This window comes from Mustela nivalis, assembly GCF_964662115.1.
Source record: "Mustela nivalis genome assembly, chromosome: 8".
Taxonomy (NCBI): Eukaryota; Metazoa; Chordata; class Mammalia; order Carnivora; family Mustelidae; genus Mustela; species Mustela nivalis.
The window spans coordinates 61,668,789-61,692,793 of NC_139027.1; the positions used below are offsets into that span (position 1 = coordinate 61,668,789).

At 41.4% G+C, this 24,005-nt stretch overlaps 1 long non-coding RNA gene across 1 annotated transcript; it reads right to left on the reverse strand.

Annotated features, from left to right (window-relative positions):
- Positions 1–733: 733 nt before the first annotated feature.
- LOC309870793 lies at positions 734–10,409 on the reverse strand. Its single transcript, XR_014314819.1, has 3 exons — positions 10,370–10,409; positions 7,124–7,197; positions 734–970 (listed from the first exon to the last, which is right to left on the reverse strand). It is a non-coding gene; the product is annotated as an uncharacterized lncRNA (long non-coding RNA).
- Between the last annotated feature and the right edge of the window lie 13,596 nt (positions 10,410–24,005).

A 24,005-nucleotide genomic window follows, 5' to 3' on the forward strand; every position in this document is an offset into this window, starting at 1 on the left:
ATTGGTGTATAAATTAGTGGGGAATAATTCCACTTGTCTCAAAAACCAGAATATCTGAGGAATGCTTCCTGAGATGGTGACTTATCTGCTTTTCTGTGGTTTGTGCCCAGCTCCCAGCAAACCTCCAGGATCTGCTAAACACAAAAAAAGCTCTGTGTCCTACCCTGGCATACCTGTGTGAGAGGTAATGGCTGTCATTAGGACAAATACAAGTTTTATTATTTTCGGCGGCATGTTTTGCAGATGTAGTAAAATAAATCATTTCGCAAATCCTCATTATTGAAAAATGAAAATCCATTGACATCTCCTGAGAGGAAATTTAAAGATGCTGGTTGTTATTAATAATAATACTAGTAAATGCTAATTGAGAGTTGATGATCGTCTAGGAGCTGCCAATCAGGACGTGTCAACGGATGCTAAGATAGCCAGTTACAAAGGAAAAGAAAATTCTAGTCAGCTCATTTGTTTTGTTATGTTTGTTTGCCATTGTGTTGCAAAATAGATTCTTCTTCAGTGACTAAAACATATTTTTTAATAATCTAGATTTAGCCAGATGTATTTGACACTGCCTCCTAAAGGGTCCTGTTTTTCTTAGTTCCTGCCTCAGACGATTATAGTGAGGATAAATATATGACCCAGGACTTTCAATGTCCCTTGAACATTTTACATTAAAATTAACGGAATCTTAAACATTCACTCTTTCATTCCTTAACTGCTTATGTAGTGGGTGCTTTCTGCTGTGCTGGTGGCCGAGAGATAAAGGTTAACAACAGACTTGGAGCCTCTGTTCTTGGAGCTTGTGGTCCAGAGATCTAGATGTCCTTATGCCAGAGCGGCTGGACGATTCTGGCCATACCGGGCTTTGTCCACTTGCATCGAATCTGTTCTGAGAGTCAGTCTTGGACCAGTTAGCCTTGAATTTCCAGAGAGAGGCCACATTGGTCTTAATATTTATTCAGTCTCCTTAAGCCTTAGTGGAAAGGAAAAAAAAAAAGTGTTAAACCATTTAGTTGGAAACAAAGTGCATGGGTGTTTCCATTGTTAACTGTTTATATGTAGGCATCAAGGAGGCTCACATTTTTTGTCCTTCAGGTAGGAGAACATTTTGGATTTTTACCAGCCCCGCAAGGCAAGGCTTACATAACCCAGTAAAATAGAGATGTATTTAGTTATTAAGAAATTTGAATTTCTTAGCTAGCCAGCCAGTCAGTCTGTTACCTGGGTATTTGACCATATCCGCACACATTGTAGCTATCAAGTGCTTTACAATTTATTAAACGTTTTTGAATGCAGTACCTCATTTGCTTACTGGTGAAGATCATGGGCATTGGAGTCATTTAGATGAATAGGGCTGGGTTCAAATAGTGGTTCTGCCATATATTTATGAAATGACCTTAAATTCTATAAGCTTTGGTCTCCTTGTAAAATAAGGATAATAGCTATTTCACCGGGTTGCTATGAGAGACAATGAGATAATCCATTAAATTAGCTTATGGGAAACACTCGATAGATGGTAGCTGTTTTGTTTCTTTTTTTTTTTTTTTTAATAATTTCCAATCCTTATTAAACAACTTCATGAAGAAGCCTACTAATGATCCCACAATATCCTCCCATTTATTTTCATCTTCATGTGGCTGTTCAGGCAGACTTCTTTCCAGGAAGCTTCCCTTTTCTTCCTTTAAGTATTTCCTGCCCATTCCTGAGGGCTCAGTTGGAGGTTTTCCCCCTGACTTCAGCACTTGAGTTCAGTACTCCACAAATACTTATCTAGCTTCACTGTATGGAAGTCACTACATTAAGTGCTGCAAACACAGTAACAAAAATGGGAGAGATCATTGTCCCTGCCTCCATAGAGCTTATGTTCAATCAGAGAAGGCAGCCTCTCAACAACTATTGCAAAGATAAGTGTTTACATGGGTTGGATGAAATGCTCACAAGGTGAGGGGTATTAAGGAGGCAAATCCCTGGGGACTGACATAGTCTGGGGTTGGAAAGATTTCCCTGAGGAGGAGGTATTGGGTTAAGATCCAGAAGGTGATGATTAATCCAAGGAAGAGGGTCAGGTAACATGCGGAGATAATCTACCACATTCTTTACCTGTACAGAGCCTTGAGGAGGATGTAACCTGCCTTGTAAGAGCTTCTAATTTAGGGGAACACCTTTTCTGGCCACCAGTGAACAGTGAGCTGCTTTTTCTTGGAAGCCCAGGAATGCTTACTGTTGGAAGCATTTTTTTTTAAACTTCTTTCCAGATATGCATTGTTTATCCATTCATTCATTTATTTGAAAAATATTTATAGGATATCTAGAGAGATTGTCCAGTATAGAAATGTCCTCGCTTTACATGCATTTATGTAACCAACTACCTTTAAGGTATATGTTTATACCTCTAGATCTGTCTTGTTTACTCCATTACAGTCCTGACTGCAGAATCCAGGTCTCTCATCACTTTCTGTCCCATTCAGTACCTTGCACACAGTAGGCACTCAGTTGATATCGATGACCTCAGGTGAGCCCTGGGCCGATCTTTCACATGGCAATTTTCTGCCATACTTTAAAAATCCCTGGCAACATGTTGTGATGTTGAATGTTTCTAGCCTAACAAAAAACATAATTAGGAAGGTAAATCTGCTGAAGCTGAAACAAATCATTTAATTCATTCCACAAGCCAAATGGAAAATGATTTTGAGATTATCCACCGTATTGGGTTATCTGCTCTACTGCTCCGTACCATTAGCTCAGGCAGTTGGGAATTGCTTGCAATTCACAAAGAAGCAGATTGTGTTTGGTTTGCGTTGGCTGTGTACCCTCTTCTGAAGTGGCTGTAAGTCCTCTCCAATTCGGCGAAGGCAGCCAGTCTGGATGGCCAGTAGGCTGAGTAGGGTTCTCCCATGTTGGTGTTTCTAAGTAATGTGGGGCTCGTGTGCGCAAGTCTATGCCTGCCTCATTCCGTTCTAGTTCCCCATCAGCTGAAGGTGGAGCCTCGTCCATGCTTCATCATCTGAATTTCTAGATGACCCATCGCTTCCTATTAACATTTCATCTTTCTTAGGGGCAAAAGTGACCCGATACTATGTTATCCAGGTCATTTTCCTTTTGCCTCTGGTTCCAAGAGGCTCTTGAAAGATATCCAACCATATAGAAGCCCCCTTGCCTGTGGGAGGGTTTGGGATGCTGAGCTTTTTGCACAGTTGAATCCAGTTACGTACTTTAACCTAGTTCACAGTGTTCTGAGATGTCTTCCTGCTTCCTTAGCTTTTGAAAGCTCACATGTCTAATATGGCAAGGTAGGGTAGCGCCATCATGGGACACTTATTCCAAGCTTGGTGGAAACCTGCCTTAGACCAGCTTGCTTTATTCAGAAAGAGAAGAGTGGATAGAAGCTGTACTTCTGAAAGGTGCAGTTTTTAGGCATGAACTTTTAAGGGCCCTGGGGCCCAACACTGCAGTTTTAAAGAAAGTTCAGATGTCTATTCACAAAACCTGGGAGTGGACCCTTCAGTAACTGATTGACGGAGAAGATGGGGAACACATAGATGGAAAGGTAGAGAGCAGATAGCTGATTATTAGAAACATACATCACTGAGCCCTTTTTGGACTTCTCCCTGTCTCACTAGGGATTTACTTAGGTGGTCTTAAGAAATTTTCTTTTCGGCTCTGCTCAATAAATTTGGGGGCCCTTCCCATCCTTTGGAGCTGTGAAGAGCACAGTGACACTGGTACTTTGTGGACCCAGAGGCTCCTGCAGGGCTAATATGGGCCATTCTGGCCAGGCTTCTGTGAGGCCAAGACAGGCAGACCCAGGCATTGGCAGGTGTCACACTCTATTAGAAAAGCTGCTTATGAGTTTGGCTGCATGTCCTCAGAATGTGGGAAGGCTGAAATCTTGGGGGAAATAAGTTAATAAAAAGAAAACACCTGACTCAAAGCAGGTTACTTAAATAGATTAGGCAGTTTGCTAATATCACACTACAAATGATGCTTTTCTTTTGTGAACCCAGATAGAATAAAAGACAACTGAGACTGTCTCATAAAAAGTATCATAACTTTTGTATCAAAAATGCTGTTGTAATCCAAATGCTTGGTTCCATCTACATTAGCATGAGAAAGACCATGGACTTCTAGATCTAGCATGATGGTAGTGTGGCTCTCCACAATAGAGACTTTTGCCTAGATTTTTTTTTTTTTTTTGCTCAGGTAGAACTCCCAAGCTATTAAAAAAAAGAAAAAAAGGACAAGATCATCTTAATCTGTAACAGCACTGAAGGACACTGGCTCCCGAACTGTGGTAGCAGTTCCGCCTGGATTTCTGTCCCCTTTGTGTGTTCTCATTACCTATGCCTCTGCTTGGAAGTTGACTAAAAAGGTAAATTAGGGCATCATTCTTATGGTGACGACTCTTGGTCATACAATCACAAGGAATTGAATTTGGCCAACAACCACATGAGCTTAGAAGAGGATCCCAAGATCTAGAAAGGGCCACAGCCCTGATGGACTCTGTGATTGCACTGCGATCGAGTAGAGAGCCCTGCTGAGCCAGAGCCAGACCCCTGCTCTGCATGCAAGCAGAAACTGGGAGATAATAAATGCATGTCGTTTTAAGTCATGAAATTTGTGGTCATTTGTTCTATGGCAATAGAAAACCAGTACAGTGATTCTCTTCAGAAAATATCCCATCATAATACTTAAGTAACAAAATCACTGGGTGTGCATCTAGGAGGCAGCGTGTAAAACTGCAGTGGACACACAACTTTTAGCCTGTAGGCTAACGTGTGAAGTCAAGTGCGTCTGTGCTTCTGCTGCCTCCAAGGGAGGAATACCTTCAGTGTGCCTGGGAGACTGGCCTGTCCCCTGTGCCCCTGCTGTCACAGACTTCTTTTCAACTCTCTTTGCAGGCACATACATTTGATCCGAGTGGGGATTATTAGTCCTGAGGGGCCTGGAGGGAGGGGTTGGTGGTGACAAGTCTCTTTCCTCTCCTACCAGTCCTCACCCTCCTGGAATTTCAACGAAAGCCGTTCACTGAGAATCCACAGGGTTATCCAGATAGACTTTCATGCTGGTCCTTTTGTGTTTCGCCCCAGGGAGAATCTGGCCAACTATATATTCATTGATATTTTCCCCATTATTTATTACCTAGACAGAATAGCATGATTAATTATTGATCATAGACTAGTAACTGATTAAAGTGTGGTTCTGATCAGCAGTCAAAAGTCATTTGTTTCCAGACATTCATGGTTCCTGCATAGAGAGTGGCAAAACAATACTCTCTTTTCAGTGCATAAAATATGACACCTGTAGGCAGGCTGTAGTTATAAGCCAGCAACGGAGCTCTTCGCCTGTACTTTGTCTTAATAAATGGGAAATAATGATTTGCAGAAAGAGAGAAACTGTTTGGAAGATTTACATGTAGAGAATACAATGTGAAGTATAATTGGAGGATTCTAATTAGAATTGTTTCTCATGGACTGAATGCTTTGCTGAAGAGAAACTCACTAGGAATAGCTCTTTACCATCTGGGAAGCATATCAAATTTTGCTTCATTCTGACTTTATTTCTGGGTTTATTCTCCTTCTCCACCTCATCTTCAATCTCCCCTTCTCTTCCTCTCCTCCTTCCTTCCTGGTTGCCTCCCTCCCTCCCATCTTTATACCTTTCATTGGATAGTCTGCATCAGGGGTTGGCAGACTGGGGCCTGTGGGTCAAATCTGGCCACCACCTGTTTTTGTAAATAAAGTTTTGGAGCACGGCCAGGCCCCTTTGTTCTCATACTGTGTGTAGGTGCCTTTGGACTACAATGGCAGCTACACAGTTGTGACGGGGACCATGTTGCCACAAAGCCTAAAATGTTTACTTTCTGGCCATTTACAAAAGAGAGTATGCTGACCCCTATTTTATGTTCCAGGCACTGGGGACACAGTCCCTACCATCCATGGTTTCTGTTATGTGACCGTCTAATTATACTATGTTGTGGAGGGTAGGGTGATAGACCTCTGAATGAAGTACCGTGGGAACCAGGGGATATATTTAAGAAGTGGGATGAGAAGATGACATCTGCAGTGAAGGTAATATTTGAGCTGGGGGTTTCCTGGCAGTTTGGAAGTGGAGAAAAAGAGTCAGGACTTGAATCTTACAGCTCAGGTATTTTATTTCAGCCCCACAAAACACCCAACCCAATGCTGCATTTCCTTCTTTGGATGATATACTTTTTTTTCTGGACAGTTATTAGTGGGTCTCCAACATAGAGATATCTCAAGATGTGGATGGTTTTGTGGAATCTAAGTTTTCTCTTGGATATTAGAAGCTAGTGAATTGATAAAGAGTCGAGCTTCCAATGGTGGAGAGTGGCAGGAGGTCCTGATTGGCCAAACTGTTTCAGACCTCCAGGGTTGCTTACAGAAGACACAGCTTTTGTCTTGAAAATTTTAAGGGCATGGCTTCATTACTCTGTTAATTGCAAATGGAGTCAGTTGGCACCAGATGAGGAGGAGACTCCCACATGCCCACAGACAGAGGTGGCCTTAGGGTTTGTAGCAGTCTTTTCTGCAAGAGAGAGGTGTCCCTGAAGTTTTAACAGTGAGGTCCCTCCACCCCCTGCTATGAACTTGGCTGGAAGCTAAGTTCATTCCAGAAACAAGCAAACAGTATAATTTTTCTTCTGTCTTCTAGAAAAGTGTTCAAACCCAGAGTGGGGTTCATTTTAGGAATCTAGTTTCAGTCCACCTAGGATTCTTTCCAGGCCAAGCAAAGACAGAAACCCAATTATAAAAATCAAGTAAAGACCAGAAGCCAAGTTCAGATTTAGGAAATCTTTTTCCATCAGAGTAAAATGTAGAATTGGTACAAGTTTGCTTTCTAGAAAAAAGGAAATAGTGGAAGAATTCTAGAAATTACTTGAAATTGAATTTTTAAAATATTGGGCAAGCAAGCCTTTGCCAAAGAAAGAAAATAAACTGACTAGAATGGGTGAAACCATCCCACTTCATCTCCTAGTTCCCAAGATGTCAATTCCTGCATGAGAAGATTTTAATCCAAGATTTCTAAGGCAAAAGGAACTCCCCTTTATTGAATGTGGATTGAATGACAGTTGAGTGACATGACATGTGCTGACTTTTCAACTTACACATAAACCCCTGGATTTTGTCCCTGGAGCTGTTAGGTTCTCTTCTCTAGAAACTGTAGAGACTTCTGGCATACCTAGGAAAGGTAATGGTGTCAAGTTAGGAACCTAAAAATTGAGCCAATTTTTTTTTTTTTTTTTTAGTAAAATTTCAACTTTATTTGGCCAATGTATTCAATTCCAATATCGTGGTAGAAGCGGCTGCAGAACAGCCCGCACGTGGTTCGGCTCAAGCACCCTTGGCCATCGCCGAGCCTGGAAATGGAGGGTTCTGGTTGTGCCTGCCGCAGGCCTCAGGCGGTGCTGGAAGTCACAGAGCACCGGGGAGCCTGGCTCAGGGAGGAAGGGAGGCCACCCGGGTCTGCCCTGGGCTCAGCCAGCATCCACCCCCCGCCCCTCCCAGACTTGCTTTTGAATCTCAGCTCTCCATTTCTTAGCCCGAGGCCTTGGTCAAGTCACCTGATTTCTCTGAACCCTGATTTCTTCATCTGTAAAAGGGGGGGGTAGTAATAGTGATATGATGTAGCAATTGTGAGATTTTTATGAAGTAGTTAGCATCATGACCAGCATATAGTGGGTGATTAATAAATCCTTGCTATTCTTATTTTTAGTTCGACGTACAGTAATTTGATTTCCTAGAAGGTTTGGAATATTCAAGAGTGACATGGACTTTCAAGTTCATTCTCTTGCCCACATGCATTTGGAATGTGCTCGCCACATCAATTTAAATCACTATGGTGCTTACCAAGCAATTTATGAGCACAGATTTCTGAATGTCTGCTTGAAGAATGGACAACAGAAAGGACAATGGCGTCTTTAGGAGACAAGTCTATTTACTCAACAGCCATTGAAAAGGCATTATGCGTCAGACACTGGGCAATGGCTCAGGAGACAAAGATAAATAAAATATTGTTCTTGGCTCATAGTTTTATGGTCTAGTTACTCTATGGACATGTTAACAGAAGATTATAATTCTGTATAAAAAGTGCCATGGTGGAATCTGTGGGATTCAGATGGCAGCAAGCGGATAGGAAAGGCCTCATGGAAGAAGCTTTTGAGTTGAAATTCAAAGAACAAGCAGGTGTTTTTCAGGCAGGCAGGTGAGGGGAAGACATGCCAGGCAGAAGGAACGATGCAGAAAGACACCGCGGTAGTTCAGCACTGCTGGGGTAGAAAGCACATCTAGGATAGAGTGGAGGGAACTGCAGCTGGACAGGTTGGCTGAGCCCTATGTGCCCCACAAAGGCATTCTATTTTAATCCTGTAGGTGGGAGGGAGCCATTGAGAACTTCTGAGCAGGTGAGTCACATGATCCAATATGCTTTCTAGAAAGATAATCTGGTTGGCAATGTGTAGGACCAATTGGAGAAAGGGAGGCAGGGAGATAGATGAGTTATGAGGCCTTTGCTGCAAGTACCTGGGCAAGAGATGATGATGTGCCAACCCAGGATTGTGGCAGTTACGAAGGGAGGGCATGTGAGTGATGTGGCAGAGATAGGAACTGATTCAGATGGACATTATTGGAGTAAAGTCTGTTTCAGGTACACAGGTCATCTGAGATCTCCTGTGATTTGTGGTGGGATCTAGACCACAGAATGGGCTCTCGCTGGTTTCATCTGGAAGACCACTATTGGCCTGCTTACGTTAGCTCCTTGAAATTATAAATGGGACCAGAGACTCATTCCTCCAAGGTCAATTCTTGCTGATTGATGTGAAGTTGCATATTTCACAATGGGTCAGTCTAAGTACAGATTCAGTGCCCACGGTCTGTGGGTCTTCATTTATCATCAAAAGGAAGTAGTCTATCAAAAATGGACAATTCACATTTTCCCTACAAATTCTGGGTTTTTGGAAGGCAGCTATGCTTACAACTATACCACCAATGTAAATTCTGGGTTTTTGGAAACTGAATAAAACTCTACTCTCTCAAAGATTATATTTAAATATTATACTATTTACCACCCACCCATATATCTGTCCATCCATCACTTAATATTGGTGAAGAGCCAGAATAACTACCTGTGAATTATAACAGGTAGATGAATCCATTTACCAACTGTTACTAGCATGAAAGAATCAGGAAAATTCAAAATATAGATATGGAAACATCTTTTGTCAAATCTAAAATCCACAAAGCCTCTTTGTTTGCTTGCTCTCATAATGCAAATTTTATGTTTGTTAATATCCAGTATAATTTTGTAAACATGACATAAGCATTTTGCACATATAAGATTGTGTGTGTGTATGAGTGAATAGAATGTTTCTTTTTCAAAAAGTACTTGCTAATGAAGTAATTAGTAGGGACATATTTTTTTGCTTTGTGTGTATATGTGTATATAAATATGTGTGTGTATATATATGATTATGTGTGTGTGTATACATACACACATATATATTCATATATATACACACATATATATTCAGTCTGATTCTTAATATATGCTAATCTTCATAGCACATGTAATATTAAAAGAAAATTTGGTAATACTTTAAATGTCCTATCATTGTGAATTCATTTTATATTCATTGTAATAGCATTGATCAAAATGAATTCATTTGGTATTCATGTAGATGTCACATGTACTTCCATAGGTGTTTCATTGTAAATTAGCATTTCTCAGAGGACACTTAAAATAAGTGTTACTGAAAGTCCTCATTACACATATTGCCGAGATTAGTACATTAAGGATCATGTACTTACATAGTACTAATGCATTTCTGCCACTTAAAATACTGCATTACCCATTTCTGATATCTAGCAAATATCTAAGGCAATTTTGAGAATTACTGATATCCTAAAGGAAGTGGTACTTTTATGATTAAGCAGGTTACCTATATTTTGCTCTGACTTTTTTAAAAACTAAAGTTCTGTTAGATATAAAAAAGAATTAAAAATGAAATTTATGTGATAACAGTGGTTTTTAAGTAATTTTCATATAGTCAGGCATACAAAGAAAGTAGAACCATATGTAATCTTATTTTTGATCAATAACCTTGCTTAAAAAAATCAAGTGAAATGTAAATTTTGTGGACCAGACTGTAGATGTGTCAAGGAAACACTGAATTTTTGGATGTACCAGTTTTGAGCTTGACTTATCTCAAATACAACAAACATAAACAAATTAAGGGCCACTCATCTTTGTGATTTATGCTGTCTTTGTAACTCTCCCATTGCTCTTTTTGGTAAAAATATGTGTTGTGATTATCATGGATAATGATAATCCATGGAGGATATAAGTGGTGGCTCACCTGGGTGGAGTTTGGCTGCGGGGGAGTACATCAGTAAGTCAGAAGTGTGGTTGGCTCTTCTCAGCTTCCTGAGAATTCTGACAGACAAAGGGGGAAGGTTCTGATGACTGACATGGTGGTAGCCACAGGCTTGCAGATCAACCAGGTACAGTTGGGATAAATTTGGGATTTATCACAATATTCAGAGTATTGGTTGGGATGTCTGTCTTAAAGTCACACTCAAAAGATGTAATATATGCTTTGAAGAAAAGCATTTCCTAGTACACTGTTAGTGGGAATAAAAAATGGTGCAGCTGCTACGGAAAACAGTATGGAGGTTCCACAAAAAATTAAAAAGAGAACGACCATATGATCCGGCAATCCAACTTCTGGTATTTACTCAAAAGAATTAAAATCAGCATCTCAAATATTATTTATTTATTTAGCCTTGATAAAGAGGGAACTTCTGTGATATTTGACAATATAGATGAATCTTGAGGATATTATGCTAAGTGTAATAAGCCAGTCACAGAAAGATAAATGCATGATTCCACTTCTATGGAATATCTAAAATTGTCATGTTCATAGACCTAAAGAGTGGAATGATGTTTTCCAGGAGCCAGGGGAGGGAGGAAATGGGGAGTTACTACTCAAGGAATATACAGTTTTAGTGAAGCAAGGTAAGTTCTAGAGATCTTCTGTACAACATTATATCTATAGTAGACAATACAATATTGTAAACTTAAAAAAATCTGTTGAAAAGGTAGACATACTATTAAATGTTCTTACCAAAATAAAATTAAAATCAAGTAAAATAAAATTAAGAATGCACTAGGTTTTAGGATCATGCAAGGGAAAACCTATAGATAGTGCTTCTAGGACATACCCAGTCATCAAATGTAGGTCCCAAGTTCTTTTCCTTTTTAGATTCTTTTGTTTTTGTCTTCCTCTCTGCATGGGCAGTTTGCTGTCTACACCTGGTACTGCACTGAAGGACTGCCCTGAGAAGGACTTTCCCCCCTTAGCCGCACCAACACTGTGGGGAGACAGCACCTTATTTGGCGCTGACTCAGGGGGAGCCAAGTTTCCAGCAGGCTACCAACTCACACCTGCAGAATTTGCCGCACATCCGTTTTGCAAACACACAAAATGGGTAATTGGGCACACAAATGCCTATTTGCATTGCAATTTGGCATTTGTATACACAGTGATGGATTTTTTTTCATGTGCAAATGTGGGGGATGCAAGTGCAAAATGGATGTCCTCAAGAAGGGGCGCCTTTAAAAACATATATATCTTTTCAGAATCCTGCTAGAAATTTGAGGAGTGCCAGGGAAATAGGTAGACACATGGGTGGATGTCTTTTACTTTTTTTTTCCCCTCCATCCGGGAAAAGCCCTGATAGCATTTGTTCTTTTTTGAGGAAGGGGCTACTTTTTCCCAAGTAGGCAGAGGGACATTCAGGCTTTTTTCACCATAATAAAAGATTTATCTAAGGTATTACAGAATCAGCTAATAGATAGTAATTACTTTAGCTCTAATGAAATGTGAGGAGTTTTTACATTCTTCAGGTGGTTGGCATTTTATCAAACGTGCCATACACTTGTTTTGAGGTGCCTGGCTCTGTGTTTATGTTACACTCCCAAACACGGAAATGTTCGGAACCATAGATTTTTTTTTTTTTTAAACAACTAATCAGAATGATGCAGAAAAAAATAAGGGTGGCCCTTTGTACAAAGAATGGAGGCAGTGTGGAGGTGTTCCACATGTTTCAGCTCATTTTCTGGTTTCTGTTTGTTTTGTCTGGCCCTGTCCCTTTATGCTGCAGTGCTGCTCATTCAAATCTCATCATGTCTGGAGGGGCTCAGGAAAAGAAGCTGTTGAGTACGCACCTGAGGGAACCTAGGCTACGGCCCAGGACTCTGCTTTGCTGGTCACTGACCTGTATCTGTCTGCTGTCCCTGGCTCTTGTCCCTGGTACCACTTGAGTCCATATTTTCCTCAAATCTCTTCTGCTTTTAGCAATTTGCAAGACCATATCTTGGCTCTTTTGGGTGCTGGCTTTCCTGCTTGGTTGGGCCTCTACTTTCTTTGCTTTGGCAGTGCCTGTGACACTTTGTGGAATGTGCTTCTAGGAGATCTTGACCTAAGGCCAAGAGATGGTTCAGACTTGAACTTCTGCCTGACAACTACGGGTATCGATCAAGGCTTTGGCCCTGGCTCTCCACTTCTTTCTCTGCATGTTCTTACTCTTTGTGAGCTGGGGCACACTCATGCCTTCCATTACCACCTGTAGTCTGATCTGCACCGCCAGCCCATTTTCTTCCAGCTTCATTGTGCAGTCCTTTTCTCTCATTTAACATGCCTACAACCAGATCTGGTTTCCTCCGCTTAATTTCCTCTTACTATAGTACTTGACTTGCTGTCTCAATCTTTTCCTCTTCCAGGCTTTTTATCCTCATTGGTGTCTGTCTTTTCTTGCTGCGTCTCATCCCAAGGGCCATCAAGTCTCATCGAGACCCCTTTTGAAATGTCTCTTAGGTTCTAAGCCTTTCTCTTTACTACAGCCTCCACCATCTGGTGATATTTACTGCCTGAGATGTCTTCTTGCTTCACTGTTGTTTCATTAAATACTCTGGTTACTATGGCTTTCATCTGATTATGAACTAAAGAGCTCCGTATTGTCTGATCAAGTTCCCACTACCCATTGTGATCTTCAAGGCACATATTCAACATTATTTCCCACAGTAATCGTGGTAAATTCCTTAACAGCTCTCACTTCAGACTTTTCTCTTCATTTGCCCCCATATGTGTCTCTCCCACCCACCTCTGTTTTTTTCCGTGTGGATTTCTCAACTAGGAATGTTTTTCCTTCCTCTTATTTATCTGACCCCCAAACAACCCTTGAAGTCTCCACAAATCCTAGTTCCTTATTAAAAAAACAAAAAACAAAACAAAAAAAACTCTACTTTTAATTATCTCAGACCAATACAATTTTCCTGACTCTGCATAAGGATAGTTATTCTGCTTTATAATTTCATGCCCTTTGCAGTACTTAGCACAGTGCTAGTCATATGGAAAAATGCTCATTTAATACTTCTTGACTTTGTCTTCATATTTCATAGGGCTAGAGGTTAGAAGAGGAGGTTGAGGAGTTGGTAGCGGGGGATGTCCTAAAGCTCTGCTAAAAATTCTCTATTTACAGTGCTGCAGGCACACCAGGTTGTTGTTATTGTTTTAAATTTAAACTCTGGTTCCTCCCCTTTCCTCCCCCTCCAGAGTAACAAGGGCCTAATAGGTTTCATGAGTAAGTGCCTATTTTTATTAAAGACAAGTGTAATCTTTTGTAGACCAAATGTCCCTATCATAAATGCTAACGGAGAAAAATATTAGGACTCATTTATTTATGAACCTGTTAATAATGAGGTGCAGTTATGAAAAAAGGCTTCCTCAGCAAAAGCTCCTGAACAAACAATGCACACTGGGGAGAAAGTAGCTAGTTAGCCTTCTTGACTTAGATAAAGCTATGGAGAAATGACAAGTGCCAGTAATTAGCCCAGCCTCTTCAACAAGATAACCCTATACATCTTTGTCTATTTCAATCACCAAAGACTCCGATTCAGTGTAAAATTAAACCTTGGATGCCATCAATTTCTGTTAACCTCTTTATATTGTTCTGTGTTCATGCCTATGTGATAGATTTTGTCATTTTATTAAATGGTGACATCTCTACAGACACGTGACCTAAAAAATCTGTTTGCTCCTTAGCAAAGTATTCCTGATCTTCTCCTAGTGTGTTTTACAACCAGGAGACTAGGTTTATTCCCACATCCCATTGGTGAACTCCTAGTCTTTAGGAACTTGACACTTTTGTTTGTTTGAGCTACGCTGCTCTTTTTTGGCTATTAACCCCAAACCTGTCCTTCCCCGAATACTAACAGCTTCTGGATCAAGCTGTTATATTCACATACCTATCAAGAAAACTCTGATTTGAAGCATCTTCTCCCTTCATGTTTATTTCCTTCTTCCCACTCAATGCCAGTCTCTAGGCTACTTTAAAGGCTCCTGATTACCTATGACTTCAACTGTTCACTTTAATCTGGGCTATTTTGAAGTTGTAATGTCTAGTATTCTTTGTTGCCAATAGACTTTTATTAATTTATTTTTTTATTGTTGTAAGGAGTAGCAGTAAGCTATATCCAAATAGGGAAATAACCGGAAATGATACAAAACCACAGTTTGACTTCAGGGTCCAGGTTTATCTACAGTGTCTTGGGTAGACTCATGTTGAAGCCAGTGGAACCAATGAGCATTGAATATTTTCAGTTGTTCCCCCAGGCCCAGCTTAAGGTCAGTGTGTTGCTTATGTCTGAGGCACCTCTGTGTCCCGGCACAAGGGAACGTCATGCAGTTTAGAGGAAAAGTACACAGAGCTGTTTCCTTCTAATGTGTGCTAAATTCCCTACTCTTCTTCACTAACTTTCTTCTGAAGTTTATTTCATTAAAGTGTTTATTACCATTTAATTTGGCTCAGATCTGCAGTCCCTCCTGTCCTTTTCCTAGGGACCTCACTTTTCTGGTTGAGTAATATTTGAGTTTTAATGTGCTTACCCCACCTTTTCTTAACTATGTTGTGATCTTTTCTCTTTCCGTTCCATAGACAGTATCGCAGGCTTGCTCCGTCATGGTGAGAAAGGTGCCAAAATTTAACTCCTGTAGACTCCTTTCCCTTTGATCCCTGATTGCAGGGGGTTGTGGGGAAATATTACAAGCTATCATTTACATATGTATTTACGCAGTATTTTAAGATACACGTTATCTACCCAGTAGAGCAAAACAGCTTACAACAATAAATGGAATAAAACACACTTAGTGTTTAAAAGCACGGGTTGCTTTATGGTAAATGCTGAGGGAGCCTTTGCAACAGAGCCGCTTATCAAGGACACGTTGTTCAGGGTCTTCACCTTGTAGTGATTGTTTGCTGTGACCTGCAGCTTGGCCCTATGGCTTAGTTAGAGAGGAACTTTGAGTAAAAAAGCCATTATATTTTACATTTGCCAAGTTTTAGGTAGTTGAAGAAAGAGATAGTGATGGGAAAAGAAAGGCAGAAAGGAAATTAGAAAGGGGAAAAGATTCAGAGAAAAGAACATTGATACTTTGGAAACAAAGAAAACCCACCTAGAGAGCTCTTCTGTGTGAAAAAGACATCACCATGGGAATGACATACAAAATGCACCTTTTGCTTGTAAGTGACTGTGATGGAATATTTGGATGATTAGCCAGCCTCCTGAAAAACCATCTCCAACAAACTTAGGAGAGGACACCCTGAATCAGCACAAATAAGAATTCTGTCTGAGAGCTCCACCAGAAAAACAAACAGTACAGCCACAAAAGGAGTAATTTTTAGAGGGGGAGTGGCTGTCCAGTTTGTATCTCTAAATGTTGAAAAGTTTATGGAATGCAGTGCTCCAAGTCATATTCACATTTTTCTTCACTCTGTTCTGGCTCCTCTGATTTCTGATTATTTTGTTTCCCCTCTAAAATGTCCAGGGCTAGACAAGACTCTTTGATGTGACTGCCATTTCTCCCCTAGCCCTCCCACCTGCACTCATCCTCCCTATCTTTTCCCTGTGTGGCCTGAGCTTTAATTCTCTTCTCCAGACACTTCTCAACTTTTCATGTGTTCCTCCCCTATTTAAAAAAAAAAAAAAAAGAAAGAAAAGAAAGAGAAAGAAAGAAAGAAGAAAAAAAAAGCTCGTGTGGTTTAATTTTCATTATTTTTAGGTGTTAAGTTTTAGATTAGCACACTATGTCTTAAACCACTGTATTAGAATGCTGCTTGACTCACTTCCAAATTGAAGACCTTTTAAAAAAATTGAAGCAGTCCAATAATTTTAAATCACTCTACACTGTGCATTGCAATTTAAAATTATTGGAGTGCTTCAAATTTTTATAAGCCCTTGAATTTGGAAGTGATCAAGGTTCTAGGCATACTCAGTGTAGAGCAATTTAAAATTATAAGAGCTGTCAAATTTTTATATAAGCACTTCAGTTAGAAAAGGGATTTGGGTTCTGGGCATGTGCAGAGAAGAGCCATTTAAATTATTAAAAGTACTTCAATTTTTTTTTCCCCAAGCACCTGATTTTGGAAGAGTTTTGGTTTGTGCAGCCTAAAGTGACAACTTCTTTGAGAGAATCTGTGTAAAGAGACTTTCAATCTTTCAAATAAGGCCAGCACTGTGGGGATGTGAAGTAGGTAGCTGCCTTTCTGGGGTGAGCTGGAGGACACAAGGAGAGTATCTCTGTGGCTTGGCTTCTTGTCACTTTTGAAGTCCTTTGTTTGGTAAAGGCATTGCTAATTTCTATTAACTCACTGATACACTAAGAGCATGGCTCTGGGGGACTCAAGACTCACAAATATTTTGGTAGAGAGGGGAGGGAGACAGGTCTCTCGATATGAGCCCTGTTTCTGGGGATGATGTTTCTGGTCATCTCGCATGGGGTCTCTCAGACCCTGAAGCTCTGGCTGAGAAAATACCAGGTGGCCTCAGAGGTAGGGCAAGAACGTAAAACTGACTTTGCGTGTCAAGATTTTATTGAGAATTGATCCCCTCCCCCACTTAAGCTAATCATTAAAAAAGGTAGATTCCATGGTACTTTTAATGTTCATTTGCATTACGGCTTGCCCAGGATATCAATTTTCTCTTTTCTGAGAAGTGAAATATTATTCATCTGAAGCATTTTAAGGAGAAAATTGAAAGGAAGTAGAATCGATAGGTTCAGCTTTAAGGTTGATTTTCCTTATTTCAGCTTTTGGTTGGGAGGTTCAATGACGTGAAGGAAAAAGAAGGGAAAAAATTTAACAAAATGAAAATAATATTTCTCTTTCAAAGGTTTACTTACAACAAAGGAAAGGGAAGATAAACAATGTAAAATTTAGGTACTTTGCAATTGTGATTTTTATTAATTTCTCACCTCAGCAAGATTTAGATGACCATTTCAAATATTTACCTTTATAAGAAATATGTCAGTCGTGTTGCCATATATGACTATGCCATTTGGAAAATGTTTGTGGGTCCTTGAATTTCTTAAAGGGGAAATGGCTTTAAATCAGGAAACCCGAACATGAAAAAAACATTCAGTCTTCCGAACTTCTTCAGAGGGACACAGGTTCTTTTTGAAAGTTGAAATGCTCATTGTTGTGGAGTGTGAAGTATTCAGTTATCCAAAGTTCTTATAAAGGCACAAAATGAAACTTCCTATCATCTTCTCTCTCAGGAACATACAGCTGTGACAGCAAGCCAGCAACTACACTGGCCTCACACAGAGCTCTGGGCCTCCTTGTCCTTGCCTGCAGGTAAAAGGGATGCCGGTCCTTCCTTTTTCTTTGAGCTGGGGACTGAGCTAGTGTTTGGAAAATGGAAACCACTTAACTTGGTAATCTGCCCTTCCTTTAAGAGTTGTCCAGAGTGTAGCTTACGTCCGTGCCTTTGCCAGCAAACTCATGTGGGCCCTGTGGAAGTTCGATTCAGAGGTCAGCAGGCTTTCCTCTATCCAGGCCATGGGCATGGGTCAGTGTTGCGCCTCACCAGTCTTTGTCCCTCAGACAATGGCATGAGACACTGTTTTAGAGTCAGCAGTGCAAGAACAACTTCCTGTGTCTCTCAGGCCCAATGAGTTTGGAGTTAAAATGTCATTTTGTTAATCTAAAAGTTAACATACTAAAAAAAGAAACCAATAAAAGTTAACACATTAATAAATATATTAATTAATTAAATTACCATCTGTTTATCAAATATGAGTCATTGTATCAGGTGCTAAAAGATACAAAGATAAATGAGAAATAGTCTTTCTCAAGGAAAAGCAATAGAAAGACATGAACACAAAAGGCTAGAATATAAGGTATTATATTTTATTATTTTTTTAAAGATTTATTTATTTTAGAGGGAGAGAGAGTGTGAGGATGGGTGGGGGAGGGGCAGAGGGAAAGAATCTCAAACAGACTCTGGCTGAGGGTGGAGCCCAATGCAGAGCTGGATCTTATGACCCATGAGATTAAGACCTGAGCCCATATCACAAGTCACATGCTTAACTGACTGAGCCACCCAGGTGCCCCAGTATTATGATGTATTTTTTTTAATATTTTGTTTATTTATTTGACAGAGATCACAAGTAGGCAGAGAGGCAGGCAGAGAGAGAGAAGGAAGCAGGCTCCCTGCCGAGTAGAGAGCCAATGCGGAGCTTGATTCTAGGACCATGGGACCCTCATGACCTGAGCTGAAGGCAGAGGCTTTAACCCACTGAGCCACCCAGGCGCCCCTTATGATGTATTTTTATTATAGATTATAAAACATGATAAAATATAATGCCTATTCAATATTATTATTGCTTTTTATTTTGGGGGCCTGACTCATTGCAGTATTCCTATATAGAGCAGCTATGTTGTTGTTCATGGTATTTTTAGTCAATAAATAAATACTAATTAGGTGTAAAAAGTAGATGGGATACAAACCAAATACTTGAACAAGTCTTCTCAAATCTGGGCAATATGAAAATAACCTGGGGGGGGGTGAAGAGGGGGTTTGAAAATGATGACTCCCCAGGACCTCATTCCTAGGGATTTTGATTGAATTAGAATGGGAAGTTACCTTTTTAAAAAGCTCCCCAGCTTTGAGACACACCATTCTAGGGACCTCATGGGGGAGAATAGTGAACCACACTTGGAAAGCAAGCAGAGGTAGTTTTTAGGGGATGTTGGAACCTGATGGATGGGTATCCTTTATTTAGACAAGGTTTGATGGAGGTTGGGAATAGAGAAAATGGCATTCTCGGGAGCAGGAACATCACAGGTAAAGGCAGGAGCCAGAAAGTACAGAGTATGTTCTGGAAGAGTGAAACCTAGAATGCGCCTACCATCTGCTGTGTGAATGGGTGTAGTGGAAAAAAAGAAGGGGCTGAAACAGTAGGTTGGGTTAGGCTGCAGAGGAACAACATGCCTTTGCCAAGAGTTTGAACTCATTCTACACCTGCTGGAGAACCATCGGAAGTTTGGAAGCCAACAAGTGGCATGAACATACCATTGCTTTAGAAGAACATGGGTACGTGGTGGAGAATGAACCAGAGACGGAAAGCTGGCACAAAGAGAAGCAATGTGGAAGCCAGAGCTTCCAGTAGACCAGGTTAGGGAGGAGGAAAACCTGTGCTAGACCAGCTTGGACAGAGTATAGAGAGGAGAGGGAATTTGGGAGACATTTATGAGACTGTGTTGAATAGATTTTTTTGGATAATTGTGTACTGAGATTGAAGACCATTGTGCAGTCAGTGAACATCCAGAGGGAATACAAAAATACTGAAAGAGACAGTTACATTAGCTGGACTATCATATAGAAAGGCCTAACAGACACTTGGTAATAATGGTTCAGAGCCCAGGGTAAGATTCAGCCTAATATTCAGTGTCATGACCCAGAACCCCTTCTCTCTCATCATTTGGGCCTTTGTTTTGGTTTTCCTTTTATCTACATTACTTGAAATAAGTACACATTTTAACAGCATGCATCAAAATGCCAGTGCTCTGTTTTTGATCAGCAGAACTGCAGTTTCACTCAGGGCTTCTAGAAGAAGGCCATTTGCGCTCTTACACCTTCCTCAAAAATGAAAGTTTTGAATAAAAGCCAGTCATAGAATTAAGTCAGGGCAAAGTGGTGTCAGGGGTGAAATTCAAAAGACAATACGTAATAATTGGTTTTAAAACAGGAGCCAGATGAATCATAAGGTCAGACATATGAAAGGAAAAAGCTTTCTCGAGAAGACTTCAGGGCTAAGGCTGCAAGGACCTGTTAGAAAACAAAATGGCACCGGCTGTGATGGGGCCTACACGTGAGACCTGCGCAGGAAAAGCACTCACCATTTCCAGCATGTCTGAGAACAGTTGATGAGAAGAAGGAGATCTTTCTCTCCCAATTGTCTGTGGCTTCCATAGAAAGCTATTTTCCACCATGTCTACAGGCACTGCTTTGTTTCCTCCAGAGAACCCATGAATCAGGAAAAAGGAAGAGAGGCCCTGAGGAAGTCAAAACATTACTGTTTCTGCTGGAAATCCTTGGCCACCCAGGAGAGTAGCTCTAGGACTCAAGTACGGAGTCTTTTAAGGGGGGCACAGATACTTAGAGCTGAGAGGGAGAAAAGATACTAATGCTACAGCTTGGAGTGGTGGGCACTGAGGCCAGAACATGCAGTGATTGGCTCAGAGTCAGGAGGCTAAGGAGTAGTGGGGTCATATATAGAACTAAGGCCTCCTGGCTTCACCGTCAGGTATGGTTCAGCTCACCACTGCACCAGAGGCAGGCTGCCCCAGGACCCTGCACCAGGGTGAGTGACTTTCGGTTGAGGAGGATGAGGAATCCCATCCATTCAAAGATCTTTTTTGTTGTGTTGCTCTTTTGTGTCACTCACTGATAGCTTTTCCTCATTGCTGCATTAAACCGAAGAGAAAATTTGAGATGACCTTTGGAGTTGGGGTTCAAGAGGTTAAAACGTGATCCTACAAGAAACCTCTAGTCCTGTGGCTACCCAGACTTCTCTCTTTGAGCCTTTTGTTATGTTCGTAGAGTCCTGATTTGAAAGATTTTTTTCAGTGAAAATGCATAAACAATGTTTACCTCTTAGGGCTCCTCACACTCACATCCGGCCGTCACCCCTACAGCACGACATATAACCTGACACAATGCCCCTGACCTTGCTGAAGAGTGTCGGGGGTGCTCCACACCTCAAGCTGCCCCATTTATTCCCTCTTACAGACTGGCAGCTGGGACACAGCAGTTCTCCTCTGCTGGATCTGTAAGGTCATGGGAACCAGCGGGTTCTGGGCAATCTAATGTGGCTGGTGGAGCACAGTTTGTGGGACTAGCCTGCCAGGGCCCCCGTGCCAGCCCCACCACTTCCCAGCTGGCAGCCTTGGGCATGTCAGCTCTCTGCGTCGGCGTTTACAATTTACAATTGGAGATAGTGATACATAATAATAAGATAATAATAAATAATAAATGAATAATATAAATGAGGGAACTAAAAAATAATAAAGGATAAAAATAATAAGGTTGTGGGCGCCTGGGTGGCTCAGTGGGTTAAGCCGCTGCCTTCGGCTCAGGTCATGATCTCAGGGTCCTGGGATCGAGTCCCGCATCGGGCTCTCTGCTCAGCAGGGAGCCTGCTTCCCTCTCTCTCTCTCTCTCTGCCTGCCTCTCCATCTACTTGTGATTTCTCTCTGTCAAATGAAAAAAAAAAAAAATTAAAAAAAAATAATAAGGTTGTTATATTCAGTGAGTTAATATGTGTTATGTGCATGGAACAGTGCTGATAATTCTTCAGTTCCTTGCTATTGTTACTAGTAGTAACAGGACAACCGTCATCATGGTACCTTCAACATGGGCTATAAGGAAAGTCAGCAAAGGACGTGAGGTTGCAGCGAGAGATGGGGAATACACAGATCTAAAGAGAGAAGCATGGTCCTTATCTCGTGTGCTCCCTGAGCAAGACAGAGATATAAATACGGAGACAATGAGAGATTGGAGTTTGACGCCTCTCCAGGCCACAGTTCAGTTATCTCTTGAGGTCCAAATGTACTTCTCCCTTTTGGGTTCTCTGAGTGCCTCCCACAATAAAACTTCTCCCTTGAGTTTCTTTGAATGTCCCACGTGATCAAAGGATTCCTAAAGAAGAAGGACATAGGTAAATCATGAGAGGTTGAAAGCAGACAAATTTCCCCTGTATCTTTTGCCTTCTCAAGGACGGTGTCCTGGCTTAGCTCCGCCTCCACGCTCAGATGGATCTCTGGCTAAGCCTCATTTTGGGTGATTCATTCCAAATAAGCAAGGCTTGATTCCAGGGCAGCAAGTTCAGCCTTGGCCACTGAAGTGAACACTACAAGCTCTAGGACATGTTCACAAGGAGCTGGTTATCTCCTGGAAAGCAATGTCAGCCTGCCCGGAAAAAGTGTGTCTTGCTTAATTTTGTATCCCCATCCCCTTGCAGAGAATCTGGCATGCAGAAGGGCTCGAGGAATATTGACCGTGAAATACATGAAAAAAGCTTGTGGCTGTGGCTGAGTGGTCAGGCAGTCAGAGGAGGAAGAGACAGGGCTGGGGCTGAGGGGAGGGAGTGGGGACTGTATTTTGGGGTTTTAATCTCCCCAATGGGAGTATATTGTGAAACAACTTCTGGGTATCCATTTGGCCCATTTTTATCCCCACTCCTAGACCCCCTTCATTCTCCCAGTCATTCACTATTTCAAAGATTTCCAAAATATTCAAAATGAGAAAATCAGGATTTGCACATAGATTTACTTTAGATTTTATTTTATTACTTGTTATTTATTTATTTTTTTAAAGATTTTATTTATTTGAGAGAGGGTGAGGGAGCACAAGTGGGGGAGAGGCAGAGGGAGAAGCAGACTCCCCACCTTGATCCAGGGCCTCTGGGATCTGGACCAAGCCAAAGGCAGAGGCCACCCAGGCACCCTATATTTGATCATTTATTTATTTATTTATTTTTTTAAAGATTTTATTTATTTATTTGACAGAGAGATCACAAGTAGGCAAAGAGGCAGGCAGAGAGAGAGGGGGAAGCAGGCTCCCTGCTGAGCAGAGAGCCTGATGCGGGGCTCGATCCCAGGACCCTGAGACCATGACCTGAGCAGAAGGCAGAGGCTTTAACCCACTGAGCCACCCAGGTGCCCCTGATCATTTATTTTTTAATTAATTAATTGCATTTTGGATTTCATGGTGGGTCAGGGTTTTACTATAATCTTTAAAGTGCTTGGAGGCCCTCTGTGCTATGGAGAATTTTTTATTCTCCTTACCTTCACACCCTGCTGAGAATGGTGGGCCTGTGTGGAGAAAATCTTGATCTAGACATCAGCTTCATTTCTGGACTTTTCAAAGGGGTGCTATTTAAAATATTTAGCTAGCAGTACCATGCAGGCCCCAACACATGAGGACATTTGTTACTGCCGTCAGAAGGGAGCTGGCTGTGAGCAGCCTGTCTGGTGAGTTCCCCCTGAGTACCAACCTAGCTATCTCTAGATACGTTTTGCAAGAATTTGGAAGTTTTTTCCTTCTAGAAAGCCACATGTCCCAGTGCTGGACTTCTTAGCCCGAGATATTTGAACACCACGAGTGCACCTCGCATAACAGGAGGGGCCGACCGGCCTGCATGCAAGGGTCACCGAGAGAAAGCCCCTTCTCCTAATGGAATACAATCCTTCGGATACTTTGTATCTCTTCTGGTCAGGAAAATGGAGGCAATTTTCAAGACTTGCCTCCATTTCCTTACGTTGAGATTTTTGGAATGTGACTCCTGGCCTGTGGCTTTTTGAGTCCCTCTCCACCTGCCTTTGTACAGTGGTCCTGTCATACGCCCGACACAGATGCACACATCTAACCGGACCGAGGGGGAGGACGCAGGCCTTTTCGCAGCCCATCTCCGGCATGAACAATGAGAGTGGTCCGACTCCGGTCCCCACCTCCTGTGGTGCGCTCCACACAGAGACACATGCATCTGCCGGCCGGCTCCCTTTCCCCTTTAACTGAAACTTCCCTCCTTGATGATTTCACTTCAGACACTGCTTTCCCTAAACCTTTCCTTGACTAGAATCATGCTAATG